The sequence below is a fragment of the Lathamus discolor genome, chromosome 2 (assembly GCF_037157495.1).
Source record: "Lathamus discolor isolate bLatDis1 chromosome 2, bLatDis1.hap1, whole genome shotgun sequence".
Classification (NCBI taxonomy): Eukaryota; Metazoa; Chordata; class Aves; order Psittaciformes; family Psittacidae; genus Lathamus; species Lathamus discolor.
Window position 1 is genome coordinate 79,412,478 of NC_088885.1, and position 20,123 is coordinate 79,432,600.

A 20,123-nucleotide genomic window follows, 5' to 3' on the forward strand; every position below is an offset into this window, starting at 1 on the left:
GTAGCTCTGAGGAGGACTTGGGGATATGGGTGAATGAAAAACTGGACATGATGTGGCAGTGTGCACTCACAGCCCAGAAAGCTAACTATATCCCCAGCTTCATCAAAGGAAGTGTGACCAGCAGGTTAAGTAAGGTGATTCTGACACTCTGCTCTTGTGAGACCCCACCTGGAGCACTGCGCCAAACTCTGGAGCCCGCAGCATGTGACCTGAGTCCAGAAGAGGGCAACGAAAATTAACAGAAGGATGGAACACCTTTCCTATGAGGACAGGTCATGTGAGTTGGGGTTGTTAGCCTGGAGAAGGTTCCAGGGAGACTTTATTGTGGCCTTTCAGTAATGGGGCTTATAAGAAAGATGGGGACAAAGTTTTTAATTGGTCGTGTGGGAAAAGAAGTAATGGTTTTAAACTAAAAGCACATAGATTCAGACACAAGATAAGGAAGAATTCTTTTACTATGAGGATGGTGAAGCACTTGAACAGGTTGCCCAGAGAAGTTGTCCCATCCCTGGAAACACTCAAGGTCATTGAACCAACCTAATCTTGGGTGGAGTTGGACTAGGTGACATTCAGTGGTCCCTTCCAATCCAAACCATTCTATGATTCTATGATATATGCTGTTTTGATAGATAACATTATTATTTAATAAAATTTAGCTCTCTTTATGGTTATTTTCCTTTATATTTGAGCTAAGGAAAAAAAAAAAAAAGGCAAACCAACTTTCTTTAAACAGAGAAAGATCCCTATTAGATACTATTCCAGGACGGCTTTAGGAAATCTTTACATTTTAAATCTTTTTTGACAGCCTCTTAGAATAATTTGGCTATTGGTAGGGTATAATTATATCAGTCTTCCATCAATTTTCACTTACACTGCTGCAGTTCACCAGAATTAAATGGATTATATGTGATCATTAAGAACTGCTAAATTTAATGCCATATTGGGAGGTAAATTACCTTAGTCATATTTTAAATCTCAGTAAGAGCTTTAGAAATGGTGCAACTTGAACTATATAACTCAGCATTGGAGACAGCCGAGTGTTTTCACCTGTAACCATGACTGGGTCATTTGAATTCTGTTTGTGCCTCTGAACTGCATGCCAAAGTTTCTGGAGTCTTGTTCTTTTGGGTGATTTACGCATTTTAATGTTCTTTCTAATACCATTCCTCTGCTGCCTCTTTTTTTTTTTCCCCAGCTGCTTCTGATATATTTTGAACTTGATGGGATGCAAAACTTGAAATGGCATATCATAGGGGAAAGCGTTGCAATGCTTTTCTTTAGCATTTTCAGACTGGACATACTAATCTCTATTAGCAAGAATGCTTATCCCAGTGTAGCAGATGCTGTCATCTGATTTCAGACAGAAATTGTATTTCATTCAAACTGAATGGTCTTTGAGTAAGAGATGCCATTTTTCTCCTCCTTCTGCTTCACAGCAGAAAACAATTCTTTCTACGGACATTTTCTGGAAAAAAAGAAAAAAAGAAAAAAATTAGCTTCTCTTGATTTTACTCTTCTTTTGTTAGATTGAACCTATAACAAGTATGGCGATACTTTGTGAATCTGAGAGCATAAACGATCTTGAACTTCAGCTTTGCCTTCGCACAGACATTCTGTTACAAAAAATATGATTAATTACAACTATCTTGTGCATTTCAGTGTAAGCGCCACTAGTTTTGTAAAATCCTCTAACCTACCTATGGAAATTAAATTAGTAGAAAGCCGAAAAGTGTAAAACCAAAAATCTGAAAAAGATTTAAATTCAAACAAGACAGTGAGAGTAAATAACAAGACATTTCTGGGAGAAGAATTCATATAGGGAGTTTATATAGCCGATTTTAGATTAGCATTCTAAAACCCTGTCTATATTACCTATATTTTCATCCTAAACTTGCATTCTTGTATCAAATTCAGAATCACAATTCAGCCCTACAAATGGGAAGGGAAAATTGAATCTCATTCATTTGCTGATAAGAACCCTATTCCTTTTATATATGACATTTTTCCTTCTTTCTAATTCACTAATATAGAAGGATTCTTTCATTCAATTAAATTAAATAGGGAGTGATGCTAATAGGCTTAATAATACTTTGAAAAATGCTTGTTGATACATTATTCTAATATCTTGATAATAAAAAAAAAATAGAATAATTTTGGGTTGCTTCTGTCCTGGGTTCAGCAGTAGCAGTCATTTTTTCTCCTTAGTAGCTTGTGCAGTGTTGTTTTTGACTTTCGGCCTGGGAACAGCACTGATATATGCTTCTCATGTTTGTTTGACCAGAAGTTTAAATAAAATATTCTGGTTTAACACACCATCCTGTCTCAGAACATAAACAATGTCACTTGTAAGATATTACTCTAAGCTGCACAGAAACAGAAGACACCTTTGTGGGATCAAGGTGGGGGAAAGATTTCCAGAACTGGAAGTGGTTCTGATTATACAAGCTTTAGGTGTCACCAATCACAAACCACACCTACTTGTCAGAACATAGCAAACACAAGTGTGTGAAAGCACAGAGCCTCACAGTGATACAAATTTCAGTTTGAGCTACACTACCTTGAGAACCCTTGTGATTTTTTTAATATTTCTACTATTATCATCTATAATTGGATGTATGGTTACTTTCCACAGCTGCTTATTTAATAGCTACATTATTTGTTTACTTTTCACATCCTTTATACTTCAGCTCCAGAGAGAATTGTGAGTTTGAACCAGTCTGTTTCTGACCATCACTATTAATCCTTAAAACTGGACACAGGTGCCCTTTAACAGCCCTCCAAAATCCTTACTGTTAGGAGTGGGAGAGAGATCTGACACAGGTCTTTCTGAAGCAAGGCTTAGCACCAGCATAAAAGTCATAGTCTAAGGCTAGGCTGTTTTGGAGCACCTTGCTCTATAGACAGGCCATTACTGTTGAAAATTTACCTTGCTTTCTTTCAGGTTCACCTGCGATAAAGGGGATTTCTCAACCTTGCCACTGTTTTACTTCCATTTTCCAAGTTGTTATATGGCTTCTCAGGTTGCAAACTTCCTATGATAGTTGAAATAATGTAGTCAGTTTTAGTAAATACTTGTTAAGCAGATAAAAAAATTGCGGCAATGCATCAGTCAAGAGCTCTCCAGAGGAGTTTAATAAGCACACCATCACTGATTGCTAAGACACCTTTACAATATTGATTAAGAAAGATTACAAATAATCTCTAAAAAATATACCTGGTTACTATTTGTGAAAATTCCATTGTACGCCATGTAATTTGAAATCCCTTTTTCTTCCCTTTGTTGCCTAGAAGTTTGATAGTAATCCTCATCTTTTTCTGAATAGCCTCTGAACTTTAGAAAGCATCAGCAATCTGTTAGCATAGCAATTAGTGTAAGACCAAAATCAGTGGGTGACAAACAGCTGTTGCTTGTAGGAGGAATTACCCTGAAGCTTTTATTTCTACCAATATCTTCTACAAATTTCTAATGTATTTCCATATGGGATTGCACTGTCATTTCAGAAAGCTGACCTGGAATGTCAGAAGCCAAAGCTGTGACCCATGACAACATCTCAACATGAGCAAAACAGAAATGAAGTATTAATGATATTACTGTCCACACTGTCCAAGGTCATAATTGAACATTAGAAATGGGTTTTCAGCTCTGTACTTGATGATGTTGTTGTAGTTGAAGGGTTGTTGAGATTCACAAATGTTCACACTTTCAATATTTTTCTGCATGATTTGAGATTCTATATATTCACAAAAACTCTAAGTGCCTAACACTTTTACTCATGCAGTTATTTCAAAATTGTTTAATGATGCTGAGTGGAACTACTGGCAGAGGACAGCTTGTTTATTTATTCTTAACAAAACTATTCTCATGCTTTGAAATCGGGTATATTGCACTTTTCTGTGATAGCTTACTGTTTAACAAATGTCTGTTTTTTCCCATTTCATCTTCTATTTTGAAAAGGTACTAAAATGTTTCCTGAAATTAATGTCTCATTAGAACCTTGGCAGGTAAAAAAAGTAAAGTGTTGTTATAGTTCTGTTCTAATAGCATAATGAAAACTATTGCAGAAAAAAAACTGGTCAGTTTAATCCACCGGTATTATGATTCTGAAGTGGCAGATTTTGAAATATTCTAATCATCTCACCCATATGTTTAAATGTTCTTTGGCTTTAGGACAGAAAAAATACATTGCAGCTGAAATACTGCTAAATAGAATGATCGGAATATTCTTCATATAAAACCTGAGCCACTGACAGTTAGAATTTAAATTCCATCTCTGCCAACTGACAGTCCATCAGAATTATTTAGGGATAGAGTCTGTCTGCCTCTGTATGGTATTGAAGCATTTATAGGAATAATAGAAAGGAAAAAAGACTGATCTTTCCCTACCACTTAAGTCACTATTAAGTCTAGAAAGATCTGCTGTTCCTAGAATCAGGAATTCTCCTGTACTACGACTATTCACTGTGAGGGTGGTGAGGCACTAGAACAGGTTGCCCAAAGAAATTGTAAATGCTCCATCCCTGGCAGTGTTGAAGGCCAAGTTGGAGAGTGCCTTGGGTGACATGGTCTAGTTTGAGGCATCTAGTTTGTGGCATCCCTGCCCATGGCAGGGGGGTTGGAACTAATGATCTTAAGGTACTTTCCAACTCTAACCATTCTAGGATTCTATAATACTATGAAGAAGTAGGCTGTAATTTGACAATATTCCATGGTCTAAGATTCTTTTACATACATTTCCCCATAGCTACTGTCCAAATACTAGAAAAATACAGGCAAAGACCTGTTTTATCCCTGTTATACAAAGGGAAGAAACATGCTATATTCTGTCAGTATGCAAAAGCATAAAAACATGTAAAATAACAAACAAATATTCAAGGATATTTTAGAAACACGATGTTGTTTAACCAAACATATAAAAAAAGAATTATTATTCAGTTATGAAGTTGTTCTATATATGTTTTATATTTGTAAGAAACCTTTTTGCAGCTATTTCTTTAATGTTTGTGTTTTGTTATTACAATGTAAATCAGTTTTATTGAAATGCAAATAAGATTTTATTAGGAAACAACACAAAGTTTAAGTCAGTAGCAGTGTTATTTCTTTTATTTGAAGCCATACTAACTAATCCTCACGAGGACTGGAATTTTTTTAGACTGTGTTACTTGTACACTTTTTCCTCCAGCAATACCCATTACTGCAAGAATGAGATTTTTAATTCAACAAACACTGTGTAAAAAGTGAACAGCATAGTGCTACTTTGACCTTTTCAGTGTTCTTTGTTTTAATGGGTGCTGATGTACCCTGCTTCCATTGCTTTTACAGTCTCTAAGGATAAAAGAGAAGATGGTCAACCAATCAAAATACATTACCTTTAAAATATCTGAGTGCATTTGAAGGCTTTATGGGGTTTCATCTTCTAGTTATTAATTTTAAAGATAAAGAAAAATTGAACAAACTCTTACTAAAAAGGCTGTTCAGGTTTTTGTTGGAAAAGGTTCCTTGCAAATAATTTGCAAATTAAAAAGCACTTTCTTGCAAGAAACATGTTCATTGTAACGAAAATATGAATGAATTTGTTTGAAAGAGAAATGTGTACAGAGAAGTGAAAAAAATAAAGTTGAAGGTTATAAAATATGAAATGACAAAGTGAATCTCAAAAGCTTTATTTCATGGTGGTTGAAAAAGCCATTTTAAGAGTAGTCTGTCAGCTTGAAATACAATTAAAGCTTACGTTGTATCTATGGCATTACTCTGTTACTATAATGTAAGGAAGAACATTTCATGACTATGTATCTCATGTTAAATGTCCCTTTTTTCAAAAATTAACAGATTAATAATAGAACAAGCTTTATTTTTGAGAATGAGTTTCATTTCTTCTTACGTCAAGCATTTAAAAATATATCAGATTAAATGCATTTTGAAAGTGCCTGATTTTATTCATTGGCTGCAAAGCTTAGATACAGTTGCCAACATTTCAGGCATTAAAATTAGGCATGAAAAATTAGGATGAATGATAACTTTTTTATAATGAAGTATAGAAGATTAGAACATAGGTCATCAAACCCAGGTATATTTCCATTCTAATATAAAAAATATTTGTTTTTCCCATTAATTTCAGTGGAGGTGTGTTTCAGAACCTCACCACTATAATGGATATAAGACGTTCTTCTCATGTCCTGCCAATGTTTTTTTTGACCAAATTTTCTCAATAAATTCTCACGTCAGTACAGTCTTTGCTTTCCCCAAAACAAAACATGAACATACGAAACGCCTTTGTTCAAGTCAGCAGTCTGCTTTTTCTGCTTCTAATGCTTAAACATACTCTGAAGTGTCTTCTCATTGTACTTTAGCTGTGATTCACCAAAGCCACTCAACATCGGCTCAATGACCAAGCGGATACCAGTGACAAGTGACATTTCTCAGGGGTCAGTATTGGGACCAATGTTGTTTAAACAAAGACAATATGGAGAGTGGGATTGAGAGCACCCTCAGCAAGTTTGCCAACGACACCAGCCTATGTGGTGCGGTCGATACACCGGATGGAAGAGATGCCATCCAGAGGGACCTTGACACACTTGAGAGATGGGCCAATGCCAACCTCATGAAGTTCAACAAAGTCAAGCACAAGGACTTGCACCTGGGTCAGGACAATCTCAAGCACAAATACAGGCTGGCAGAGACTGGCCCGAGAGCAGCCCTGAGGAGAAGGACTTGGGGGTGTTGGCCTATGAGAAGCGCCACATGAGCCAGCAATGTGCGCACGTAGCCCAGAAAGCCAACCATATTCTGGGCCACATCAAACGAAGTGTGGCTAGCTGGTCAAAGAAAGTGATTCTCCCCCTCTACTCTGCTCTTGTGAGACCCCACCTAGAGTACTCTGTCCAGGTCTGGGGCCACCAACACAAGAAGGACATAGACCTGTTGCAGTGGGTCCAAAGAAGGGCCACAAAGATGATTAGAGCATTGGAGCACCTCTCCTATGAAGACAGGCTGAAAGAGGTGGGCTTGTTCAGCCTGGAGAAGAGAAGGCTCTTGGAAGACTTTGTAGTACCCTTCCAGTATCTACAGAGGCCTACTAGAATGCTGAAGAGGGACTTTTTACAAGGACATGCAGTGATAGGACAAGGGAGAATGGCTTTAATCTGAGAGAGGGTAGATTTAAGTTATATATAAGGAAAAATTTCTTTACTGTGAAGGTAGTGAGACACTGGAACAGGTTGCCCAGAGAAGCTGTGGTTGACACATCCCTGGAAGTCTTCAAGGCTAGCTTGTATGGAACTTTGGACTATCTAGTGAAAGGTGTTCCTGCCCAAAGCAGCAGGGTTGGAATTATATGATCTTTAAGGTCCCTTTCAACCCAAACCATTTTATGATTCTATGAATATTGTTGATGTCATTGTCATAGAGTATTATCAATAAATATTTTTTGTCAATGTGAATCCTTTTGAGTGTTCTTTGATCTACCCTATTCTAAAAAGCACTATCATTGTATTTCAAAATAGTCTGCATATAAATTCACCATACCGCACACAAGTTTTCACATTTTGCAACAAACTAATCATCTGGCACTTCTGAGAAATAACACCATCCAGAGATGAGCGAAGGGCTTCCTGTGTGGAGCGCTCACAAATTCCTTGGTACCTGAGCAGTGAATCAGACTGAATTTTTTATATATATGCATATGAAAATTCAATGAAAATTCCATTATTTAGTTGTCTTTGATTATCATACCATTGCCAGAAATCTCAGCTTAAATCTTAACAATGTATGATGCATCTCCAGTATGTGGCAAAGACCCCAGTAAGACACTGGGTGGTTTTAAGCTCTTTATCATATATCTAGCAAAATTTTAATTGTGTAGAAATTTCTCTATTAGCTAGTTTACCTTTTGATGTGTAAAGATTCTCCACTTGAACTCTATGAAACTAAGTGAAGCCATTAGACTTACAGTAAAAAGATATACAATCTGATCTTATCTATTCCTCTTGAAACAGAGCTATAATTAATTTCTCTTAATTGCCATTTTGAAACAATGCAGGAGTGCCACAATAGTTTCACACTAAAGGCTCTTAAGGTCATTTGCAATATTTATTTGTACTAAGAGACTGTGTTACCTCACAGCAATTTAAACTTTGTTGATGTCATCTACCTGGACTTGTGCAAAGCGTTTGACACTGTCCCACACGACAACCTTCTCTCTAAATTGGAGAGATATCAATTTGATGGATGGACCACTCGGTGGATAAAGAACTGGCTGGATGGCCGCACACAAAGAGTTGTGGTCAATGGCTCGATGTCCGGCTGAAGACCAATAACGAGTGGTGTCCCTCAGGGATCGGTGTTGGGACCGGTCTTGTTTAACATCTTAATCGCTGACATGGACAGTGGGATTGAGTGCGCCCTCAGTAAGTTTGCCGATGACACCAAGCTGTGTGGTCCGGTTGATATACTGGAGGGAAGGGATGCCATCCAGAGGGACCTTGACACGCTTGTGAGGTGGGCTGATTCCAACCTTATGAAGTTCAACCACGACAAGTGCAAGGTCCTACACCTGGGTCGGAGCAATCCCAAGCACAGCTAAAGACTGGGCAAAGAAGAGATTCAGAGCGGCATGCAGAGAAGGACTTGGAGGTGCTGGTCGATGAGAAAATGAACATGAGCCGGCAGTGTGCTCTTGCAGCCCAGTAAGCCAACCATATCCCGGGCTGCATCTAAAGGAGTGTGACCAACAGGTCGAAGGAGGTGATCCTGCCCCTCTACTCTGCTCTTGTGAGACCTCACCTGGAGTATTGTGTGCAGTTCTGGTGTCCTCAACATAAAAAGGACATGGAACTGCTGGAACTAGTCCAGAGGAGGGCCACGAGGATGATGAGGGGACTGGAGCACCTCCCGTATGAAGACAGGCTGAGGAAGTTGGGGCTGTTCAGCCTGGAGAAGAGAAGGCTGCGTGGGGACCTAATAGCACCCTTCCAGTATCTGAAGGGGGCCTATAGGGATGCTGGGGAGGGACTCTTCATTAAGGACTGTAGTGACAGGACAAGGGTAATTGGTTCAAGCTTAAACAGGGGAAATTTAGATTTGATATAAGGAAGAAGTCCTTTACTGTAAGGGTGGTGAGGCACTGGAATCGGTTGCCCAGGGAAGTTGTGAATGCTCCATCCCTGGTGGTGTTCAAGGCCAGGTTGGACGAAGCCTTGGGTGGCATGGTTTAGTGTGAGGTGTCCCTGCCAATGGTGGGGGAGTTGGAACTAGATGATCTTGAGGTCCTTTCCAACCCTAACTATTCTATTCTATTCTATTCTATTCTATTCTATTCTGTTCTGTTCTGTTCTGTTCTAAACTTCTCCTTGTTAAATGCATTGACATTCCTTTAGAACCACTGTCAAAATGATTCAAGCTTTTACCTTACCTCAAGTGTTTCTGGTGACATTACCTGTCCTGTTAAAATTTTAAAAGAATCAAATCAAACCTTCACACCTACACTGCTATAATTAAATATAGAAACAAGTATATATTATGTGAGTTCTACCACTGCTACATTACATAACTGATGATTCTATAACAATACCTGTTCCATGCAGGACTAAAATATGCTACTAGTGTCAAGAAACCACATATGGGAGAAATTTTTAAGCAGCCATCTCCTCAAGAATAAAGCACTTCCAGAGATGTGGCAGGATCCCTGCACAGGGATAGGGCAGAGATGGGTAGGATTGCTGTAGTACAGTAAATATATTGCCATCACTAGCAGAAGTTCCCTGGCTCTGCAGTGCTCTGGAAGGGCAGGGCCTGGGACCTGGGCCTCGTCTGGGTGGGGCTGACTGCCCTGGCTGCCTGAGAGTAGGTAACTCTCATCTCCTCAGGGTGCACTGAGGCTGTGCAGTACCATCAGTGGTGTAGCCTGTGCTGAGGAAATGTATAGAAATAAACCTAAGTGAGCCCAAGACTAAGGAATGCAATTCCTAGAGCATCAGACTCCTCTCTGTGAACCACTGAGGATGCTGAAATCTTGTAGTCCTCCTCTTCACCTGAAACTGCCCACTTGAGGACCCAAAGGAACACCCAAGGGGTGAGCATAACACCCAGAAAAAGTTATAGATGTTAGCAAAGTGTCTGGTTTAATAATTTAAAGGCTACTATTGTCTCTTTCTGTATTAGTCTGGGTTATGATTATTAGTGTTATTGTAATTAGAGTGCTGATAACTGTTCATTATATTTTGATTAGATTTATTTGCTAACAAATATTTGACTCCATACAGAAGTTTTATTCTGTTTTTGCTCCTGTCAAACTAAGTGTAACGATACTTCTCATTCATAAGTCACACACACCTAGGTGAACAGAAAAATCAGCCTTTACTACCTTCTTTCCATGTGGTGTGGTTACTGTCTGTCTGCCAAACCATCACATGCCCTTTTTGGAGTCTTCAGCTACCAATGATTTAAATTTGCAAGAAACTGTTAAAAAATCATATCTGTTAAGAAGTTCAGCTGGAACCAGGGGTAGGATGGGAGAAATATATAGTCTAAAGGGAAAATATTTCAAGTATTCTATGCATAAGATGCATATACATATATTCCTGTATCTGTAAAACAGCTAGTTACACTACACTTAATAATCACTATCACCCTGAGAATGTATCCCTGGAAGTGTTCAAGGCCAGATTAGATGAGGTTTTGAGCAACCCGGTCTAGTGGAAGGTGCCTCTGTCACTGGCAGGGGGGCTGGAACCAGATGATCTTTGAGGTCAGTTCTATGATTCTATGAGTCTATCAATGTTTCTCCTATGTAAGGGGCAAAAAATAGTAAGTTTTTTTCTGTAAGTAGGCCATGAAGCAATTAAAATAAAAAAAAAAAAAGATTTTATGATTCTATGAAGTAAGAAAAAGGCAATATCACATTAAGTATGATATAATGCAGCAGAATACAATAGAAACTGGGGTACTCAGTTACAGGAGTTACAGCTTTCACTTAATATGAATTATAATTTTAGTTTGTATATTATGCTGAAATTTCAAAAAAGTATAGTATTCTTATTAATCATCTGAAGAATTAGGATTGCCTAATATTTTTTAAGGCTACTTCAGTAGCCTCAAACAGACATGATGGATGTTGTCCAATATGCTCAGACAGGTTGAAGACAAAATAGGGGGAAAAAAATCAACCATAAGACAATTCTTATGCTTGGCCTTCCTTGCAGACTAAGTATATAGAACTGTGAATTGAAAAATGCAATTAATGCAGCAAAACACCACAAAATAAAAAAGGTATCCTACAACTGTTATATGCATGAGCTGCTTAGTCTAAAGCCAGGCTGGACTGCTACACATTTTAATGGAATACAAGGTCGACTAACTTTTTTATTCAATACCAAGTAGAATTCCAGTTTTCTTGTGTCTCCTTTATCTTAATGTGAATGTAACACACACCAAAGCTGTCTTAAAAGATCAGTGCAGTTCCCCGAAACGAGAAGTAAAAAGAACCATCTGTCCAAGTCTCTGTTTTCCTTTTGAAATTCATTGTCAATTACTAATACCATAGGATCTTTGAGTTAGGGTTTAGCCTGGGGTTTGATTTTTGAGATTTACCTGTTTTCCTCACTACAACACTTTATGTCAAAAAGTCACAGATGGTGCAGTAATGCTTTTATATTCCTGTAGTGTCATCTCAGAGACAAAAATAGCCTTAAAGAAAAGTTATGGGCCTTTTGAAACTTATTAGAACTGAAATACTTTGCCACCTCCATTAAGTTCTTCATATCAGGTCCATAGTTAAAGTCAAAGTCATGTCTACACACAATTTCAGGGACTGCCAGTTATTTCTCCCCGAATCAGTGGTTACAGTAGAGACTTGCGCAAGAGTTACTGCATTAAGGGTTGTCATGTATCTATTGACTTTATGTTTAAATGGAAGAACTGAAAACTGTTACATTTATTAAAGTGTAGTGGAAGAAATGAAAGCAGTTTGACTAGTCTTTCACAGAAACTGGGCTTGTGTTATCTCATCACCTTTTCTAAAGTATATCCTTAGAATGTAAAGTGTCTCTACTGTGTTATAACTGTTATGACAGCTTTCACAAACTACATTCAAGAGCTAAACAGAACGGGAACATTGGCCTCTCATATGTTCTGCATCTTTGGCTTTGTCCTCTACATTTATGCTTTAGATATCTAGTTTTAATGTGATTTGTTTCAGATTGCTCAGAGACAACATAATATGGGTAGCCCATGTCTGGTGCTCTACAAAGCCAGAGAAATAAATCTTACCTATTATGTTTGTTCAACACTGAGGATTTAATACTTTTAAATAAATTAAATAAATATTTTTAATTAATAAGCAATTTAAAATATTTTTCAGACATAACTGTGTTTTGTAGTCAGATACTGAATGACACCCAATTTTTCTGCATTTGAAACCATGGTTGAAGTTGTGCCTACTGACACTGAAAGCTCAGCGTATTATAGAATCATAAAATCATAGAATAGTTAGTGTTGGAAAGGACCTTGAGATCATCTAGGTCCAACCCCCCTGCCACAGGCAGGGACACCTCACACTAAACCATCCCACACAAGGCTCTGCCCAACCTGGCCTTGAACACTGCCAGGGATAGAGCATTCACAACTTCTCTGGGCAACCCATTCCAGTGCCTCACCACCCTAACAGGAAAGAATTTCTTCCTTATATCCAATCTAAACGTCCCCTGTTTAAGTTTTAACCCATTACCCCTTGTCCTGTCACTACAGTCCCTGATGAAGAGTCCCTCCCCAGCATCCTTGTAGGCCCCCTTCAGGTACTGGAAGGCTGCTATGAGGTCTCCACACAGCTTTCTCTTGAACAGCCCCAACTTTCTCAGCCTATCTTCATACGGGAGGTGCTCCAGTCCCCTGATCATCCTGATCATGTGGCCCTCCTCTGGACTTGTTCCAACAGTTCCATGTCTGGTTTATGTTGAGGACACCAGAACTGCACATAATACTCCAGGTGAAGTCTCACAAGGGCAGAGTAAAGGGGCAGGATCACTTCCTTCGACCTGCTGGTCACGCTCCTTTGGATGCAGCCCCGGATATGGTTGGCTTACTGGGCTGCAAGAGCACACTGCTGGCTCAAGTTCATTTTCTCATTGACCAACGCCCCCCCAGGTCCTTCCCTGCATGGCTGCTCTGAATCTCTTCTTTGCTCAACCTGTAGCTGCACCTCTATTTTGGCATTGGATTGCTCCAAACAAAAGCTAGCAGTGCAGTTGGCTAACGTATGTTGCAATGATAGCATCAATTTGCCTTTGATCACTGTTACTGAGAGTACTCTTCATGGGTTTGTTTCTAGGCTGGATATTAACCAGTTTTGTCTTTTATATGTCTATATATAATAGAACTAAGGGGAGGGGATGTATTATTAATTTATTGTTATGCAGGTGTGCTGGTTTTGTCTGGGATAAGGTATAGGGTCAAATTTCTTCATGGTAGCTGTCACGGAGCTATTTTTTTGATTTCTGCTAAAAACAGTGTTGATAATTCAAGGATGTTTTCATTACAGCTGAGCAGTGCTTGCACAGAGTCAAGGCCTTTTCTGCTTCCTACACCATCCCACCAGTGAGTATGCTGGGGATGCAACAAGGAGTTGGGAGGGGACATATCTGGGGCAGCTGACCCCAAACTGACCAAAGGGATATTCCATATCATATGACATCACCCTAGAAAGCTGGGAGAAGAAGGTAGAGGTGACATTCAAAGTCGTGGTGCTTGTCTTCTCAAGTAACCTTTGCATGTGATGGGAGCCCTGCTTTCCAGAGATGGCTGAACATGGGTCTGCCAATGGGAAGGAGTGAATTAATTCCCTGTTTTGCTTTGCTTGTGCATGCAGCTTTTGCTCTCCCAATTAAACTGTCTTTATCTGAACCCACAAGTTTTTCCACTTCTACTCTTCTGATTCTCTCCCTGATCCTACTAGGAGGCAGTGAGTGAGTGGCTGTATCCTGCTTAGTTGCCAGCTGGGGTTAAACCACATCAGTAGGTCTGAAAGTAAGTAGTGGTATCCACTACTTACAACTATTGTTGTGCTAAACCACAACAACAATATACAATGAGACTATTTAGTTTAGTATAGGGAAATAATTCAATGCATTTCATTCATTCATATACTGCTGGAATTTTATGGTAAATAATTATACACCGCTTTTATTCTGCAGCTAGATAAGTGGTTATGTTTATTTCTGCACACTCAAGTGGAAAATGTGCAACCTGAACCCTATCCGGAGTATCTCCATGATGTCCTGAATATGAGTTTCTTTGATAATAGTAATGTTCAAGCGTAATGTTCAAGCACCTTGACATATGTTGATAAATGTTTATGACAGTGAATATGATTTTTATCTTCTTCCAGACTCAGGTACATTTGGTCACTACTTAATGTTATTACATCAAAGTAAGGCATCAGAGAATGTTTGATGATGTCTATCTTCTTTTCCGATAAAAAGGCTAGTCAAATAGATTGCAATAGTATCTCTAACACCTAATTTAGAAGTTATCCTTTTAATACTTGATATGGGATAAACCTCCTGAAAAAAAAAAGATTAAATTACTTTCAAAACTGCACTCATTCTAACACGTAGAAGGAAAAGAGAACCTGAAAAGGATACACTGAACATACCTTAACATACAATAAGGTTGTTCCTCTCCCTTCTCTTCCTATGCCACTCCACAACTCTCTTCAATAGCACTCTTAATCAAAAAAGACAGGTTTTGGATAAGATTATTATTTTTGGAACATTGATTCTTTATTGATTGTTTATCAAAGATGTAAGCATAACTGAGCATTAGTACCCACTCTCCTGGGTGAGTGACTCACTGTCATGGATGCTCGTAAACAACCTAAACAAAAAAAATCTAGCACTTTTTGCTTTAATGTTTTTAAGTGTCTTTATTATCACAGAATAGTTGAGGTTTGCAGGGACATCTGGAGGCTACTTTATCCAGCCTCTATCATGCTAAAACACCTCTGGTTATGGCATTTCAGCAATAATATATATATGAATCCAGGCTCGACTTCATCATCAAATGATCCATCTGAATTAAGATTATTTCATCTGTAAATACACACCCTCCAATATTTTAGATTCACTTCTAAATTATGGTAGTTCAGATTTTTCAAACTTTCCATTGCATTCCTGAAATACTTACATTATTTTATGCTTTTTACTAATTTCAACTATTAATTTATTAATCCCTAATTAAAATAAATCAGTATAAACTAATGAAAAGTGATACATTGTCTACAGGATTTTAAAAATAGTTCTGAGAATTTAAATATTCTATAACTTTATGTAATATCATGGAATGTCTTTAAAAGGCTGCCCTGTTCTGTTAAATTGTGTGCTTGATTTTTAAAACAAATACCTCACATTAGCAAATATATTTCCAATAAAGGCCTTTTCAAGTCAAAGCTCAGAGAATAAAGTACCTGATTCTGAGAATAATCCTAATGTAGAGTTGTATGTATTTACTCTACAGTTGTTAGTGGTTAACTCAGGCCTCTGAAAGAAGTTTTCCACTAAATCACCATCTATTTTTCTTTTGTTTCAGAATGAAAATTAACTGCTGAGAAAGCTGTGTCTCATTTCCATTATTAAGGGGCTACATCAGAAGTAGCATATTGTCAGTAGGACAGGACAATTTCTTGATATAGCACTGATATGATCTGTGGTTCAACAAAATTATTGAGTTCACCAGAAAAATTTTTCTTGGTATGTTTAGTTTGTATTTCCCTAGAATAATATCTTTGACCTCACAGTATAGATATTTCTCAGAACCCAACATGTCTGCCAAGCTGCGACTGAATTTGAGAGGACTGGATGCTTTATTCTTAAATCTTTGAAAACAGAGTATCTCCGAAACCTGATTCTTTTAGAGTTCATATGATCATAGAATCATAGAATCATAGAATAGTTAGGGTTGGAAAGGACCTCAAGATCATCTAGTTCAAACCCCCCTGCCATGGGCAGGGACACCTCACACTAAACCATCCCACACAAGGCTCTGCCCAACCTGGCCTTGAACACCGCCAGGGATGGAGCACTCACAACCTCCCTGGGCAACCCATTCCAGTGTCTCACCACACTTAGAGTAAAGAACTTCCTCCTTATATCCAATCTAAACTTCCCCTGTTTAAGTTTTAACCCGTTACCCCTTGTCCTGTCACTACAGTCCCTGACAAAGAGCCCCTCCCCAGCATCCCTACAGGCCCCCTTCAGATACTGGAAGGCTGCTATAAGGTCCCCACGCAGCCTTCTCTTCTCCAGGCTGAACAGCCCCAACTTCCTCAGCCTGTCTAAATCTCATGGTGGTTAAAGAAACCTCTGTTTTGAAAGATTACTGTAGTTCAGATGCTCTTGAAACTGGAAGTTTCATATCAGTACTTCCCATCATTATGCAACAATATAGTGCAAATAAATGTTGCAAAACTCTAGCCATCATGAAAGAACAGGGCTTTTCTTGTCAAGTATCAATACTTCTTTTATCCAAATCAAAGATGTAATCAATGGCTTTGTTGCCACTTCTTAGAGGTAGGCAGTTATCAAAGTCTTCATTCTTAGCTAAAATATAATTATGACAAATGTGAAAAGGAAGTATGTTATTACACAAGCAAATCTAACACAGAATTTTGAACATTAAAAGATATCTATTTGGTTTTCCTCAAACAACATTTTTACAGGTGTAATGAATAAGTGCAAAGAAAGCTTCTAATTAAACTCTAAAAAAAAAAAATTCTATTGATTTGTTTAAGTTGTTAATAAAAACATAGTAACTGCCACACCAGGCTATCTGCCAGATCCAGAAATGTTATATTTTATGTACCCAATATTTCTTGTAAGACTGCAAACTGCAGTACATTATATCTTGATTTTTGATGCCAGTGTGAATTAGTTTATTGATCTGTGCTTCAGCTCATTTTTGAACTCTATTTCTGCTTGTTCCCTGGAGGGTCAAATGTTTTAATCCAGAATCTAAAAAGTATTAATATTAAAAGATATTGCAATCTGTTTCACTACACTATGCATTTGGTATGTCCTACACATATCCTATATTAGATGCAGTCACCTCTATGTAACAAAATATAACATTGACTATATAATAACATTAAGTTACATTCAGTTAAGCAATAATGTGAACGAATTACTGTTTTGAAGTTCATATAGAGTTATTTCCTGTAATTTACATTCAATGCTACATAGAATATATGAAGAATCTACTTGATCAACGTTTCTTGAGGACATTATTTCTAATGGTAGCCGAAGTTTTAATGAATTAATTTGACCATCATTATGGGTAATGTGTTGGAGACACATTAATCTAAGTGATATCTTATCATATCCTATGCAGAACTAATTTATCTGAATGGGAATTTGGCAAATTAATTCTAGTTCCAAAATGGGAATGGAATTGATGCCCAGTTTTGAATCAAACAATAAATACATTGCCTAGCATACATTTTTCTGTTCACAGTTCGTGAATTTTTTGGGGGGTGAATATTTCTCACAGACAAATATACTTAAGTTCCTGCAAGTGTGCAAGTATAAACAAATATATGAGGCTATGAATTTCATGTGTAATAAATTATTTTTTTTACTTGGAATGAAAAGCAAAATGTGGAGATCCCATGGTTTAAGCCCAGCCTGCCACTCAGAAACCATGCTGCTGTTAGCTCACTCCCCCTCTTCTTCCTCCCCTCTCCCGAACGGATGGGAAGGAAAATTGAAAGAGTGTAACTGCCACGGCTTGAGATAACAGTCCAGTAACTGAGGTATAATACAAATCACTACTGCTACCGCCAATAATAATAAAGATAAGGGCAATAACAAGGGAAGAGCATACAACCGCTCACCACCTGCCGACCGACACCCAGCCTGACGGAGCACGATCTAGCCCTTCCCGGTAACTGCCCCCAGTTTATATACTGGGCATGACGTGCTGCGGTATGTAATACCTGTTTGGCTAGTTTGGGTCAGGTGTCCTGTCTCTGCTTCCTCCCGGCTTCCCCTCCTCCTTGGCAGAACATGAGACTCAGAAAGTCCTTGGTCAGAGTTAACATTACTTAACAACAACTAAAAACATCAGCGTTATCAGTGTTGTTTCCAGTCTGGAAGTCAAAAAAAGAGCACTGCACCAGGCACTAAGAAGGAGAAAAATGACTGCTACTGCTGAACCCAGGACAGGAGATTACAAAAGATAATCAGTTCTCTAATTATGTAACAGTTTCCAAATAATTAATAGTGCTGCATGTGTAGTATTTAAATCAGAAAGTAATAACCTGGTTTAGAAGTGTCTCCTGAACTAATGGTCTAGCACAAAGCTTTTTGTTCCTTCCAGCAGATTGAGATGTTTCACCTTTTAGCCAGCTAACAGTTCAGATTTCCCAAATTCATAGTCACCACAGGCTTTCAGCTCAGAGGTTTCCAGTGAAGTAGTTTGTGATGGACAGATAAAGGGCCTCTTACCATATACGTCTACATTTTTCTTTGTTTGCCTTTTCAGTGTTCTTTAGTGCATGTTAACATGCAACCAATGTGCAGCTTCATGGTCTCTTTAGACCTTGAAGAACTAATGTCATAGGTATGCAAAGAAATTAGCCTGAGCTTCACAGATTCTTTAGACAGAAGTAAAAACACTTGCAGAACACTACTATCTACAACAGAGGCTTTTCTATTAAAAAAAAAAAAAGAAAAAAAAACCACCAACAACAAAGCCTACAGTTTATTTACACTATATTCCAGTTTGCTTTACGTTTGTATATGAAACAAAGTATAAGGTACATCTCCATTACAAAACAGAACTGCATGGTAGGATTATGTTATTATCATGGGTTTAGTTTTTACAAAATCATACACTTAATGGAGATATCAGAACACGTATTTAGGATCAAGAAACTATTAGTTTTGAACATATTTTTGCATGGCTGCTAGCCTGGGCAATCTATGACAGCCATTGGAGAGTATGAGCACTTTCCAGCTTCTTGTTCTTTGTAGAGCTCCATATGTGGAGCACAAAATGGGAAATTAAAGTTCATTATGCCAAAGGAGAGAAAACCTTCCTTCTTCAAATAATTTTTAAACACTAACAACTCTGTTGACTCCATTGCAATCAATTGCTAATTGGTTTTTAATGGAGTCATTCTTCCATATGGAGAATTGGCAGACACTCGAAAATCCAGTTTCAGAAAAGCTTGTTAGAAGGTCATGAATATCAGACAGGATGATCAAGAAGGAAGGAAACAGAGGAATAATGGACTGCCAGATCTCAAGAGCTTTCATGTTTCTGTTTCATTTCCTGATCCCGTTTTCAGTCTATTCTACCACCAGTGACAAGGGCTCTAAAACTGGGACTTAGCAATTTATACACCCAAGCCCTAAGGGAACACTCCTTCATCCTCAATGTGCATGCGGAGTCCCTGGGTCTTCCCCACGCTGCCCAAAGCTCAAGACCCTCTTACAGCCCCTTGAAGTGGCTCCCACCCTACCTATGGCCTAGGATCTCAGGTCAGCCCCATGGAGTCTTCAGTCCCTGCTTTGGCAATGCACAGCAGTGTGGGTCTCCAGCTTGCCTAGGATTTCCAGATAATGTTGAGAAATTGTAAACCCCCAAGAAGAATCTGACATATAACAGTGATGGCCTATGCCAGTCTGTCAAGGCCAAAGGTTTTTCAGTACAACATGGGAGACCGCAACCAGATAACCAAACGATTGTCGCCTCAGTCAGAACCTTCTTTGGTGTGATGGCTGACCCTTTGTTGAATGATTGTAGGTTAGAGTTCTTTTCTTCCAAGCTACTTATCATTGTAGTTGACACAAATGCAAATTTTTCCTTTTGTACAACTGCAGTTTTTACTAAGTACTTGGCATGTACTCGTGTTTTTAAAAATCTTTTTAGTGATCTGCTGAGCTTGTTTTTAAATTAGCAAGATGATTCTACATATGTTATACTGATCTTATGAAAAAACTTGAACACCATAAATTAGAAATTACTTATTTCACATTCTAGTATGGTAATGCTCTTCCGTTTAAAGTGTATGTAATTTCAAAAAAAGTTTAATTTCAAAAAAGCTTCCTTACATCAGAATTTCTACAGCGAATACACT

General features: G+C 38.2%; 1 long non-coding RNA gene across 1 annotated transcript in view; it reads right to left on the reverse strand.

The window, feature by feature from the left end:
* Window positions 1-1,407: 1,407 nt before the first annotated feature.
* The window catches only part of LOC136009270 (uncharacterized), a 30,499-nt gene continuing 11,783 nt past the window's right edge, over window positions 1,408-20,123 (reverse strand). The window contains exons 2-3 of the long non-coding RNA XR_010610452.1: window positions 2,927-3,032; window positions 1,408-1,465 (exon numbers count right to left, since the gene is read on the reverse strand). This is a non-coding gene — a long non-coding RNA (uncharacterized LOC136009270). The remainder of the gene's footprint in view (window positions 1,466-2,926; window positions 3,033-20,123) is intronic.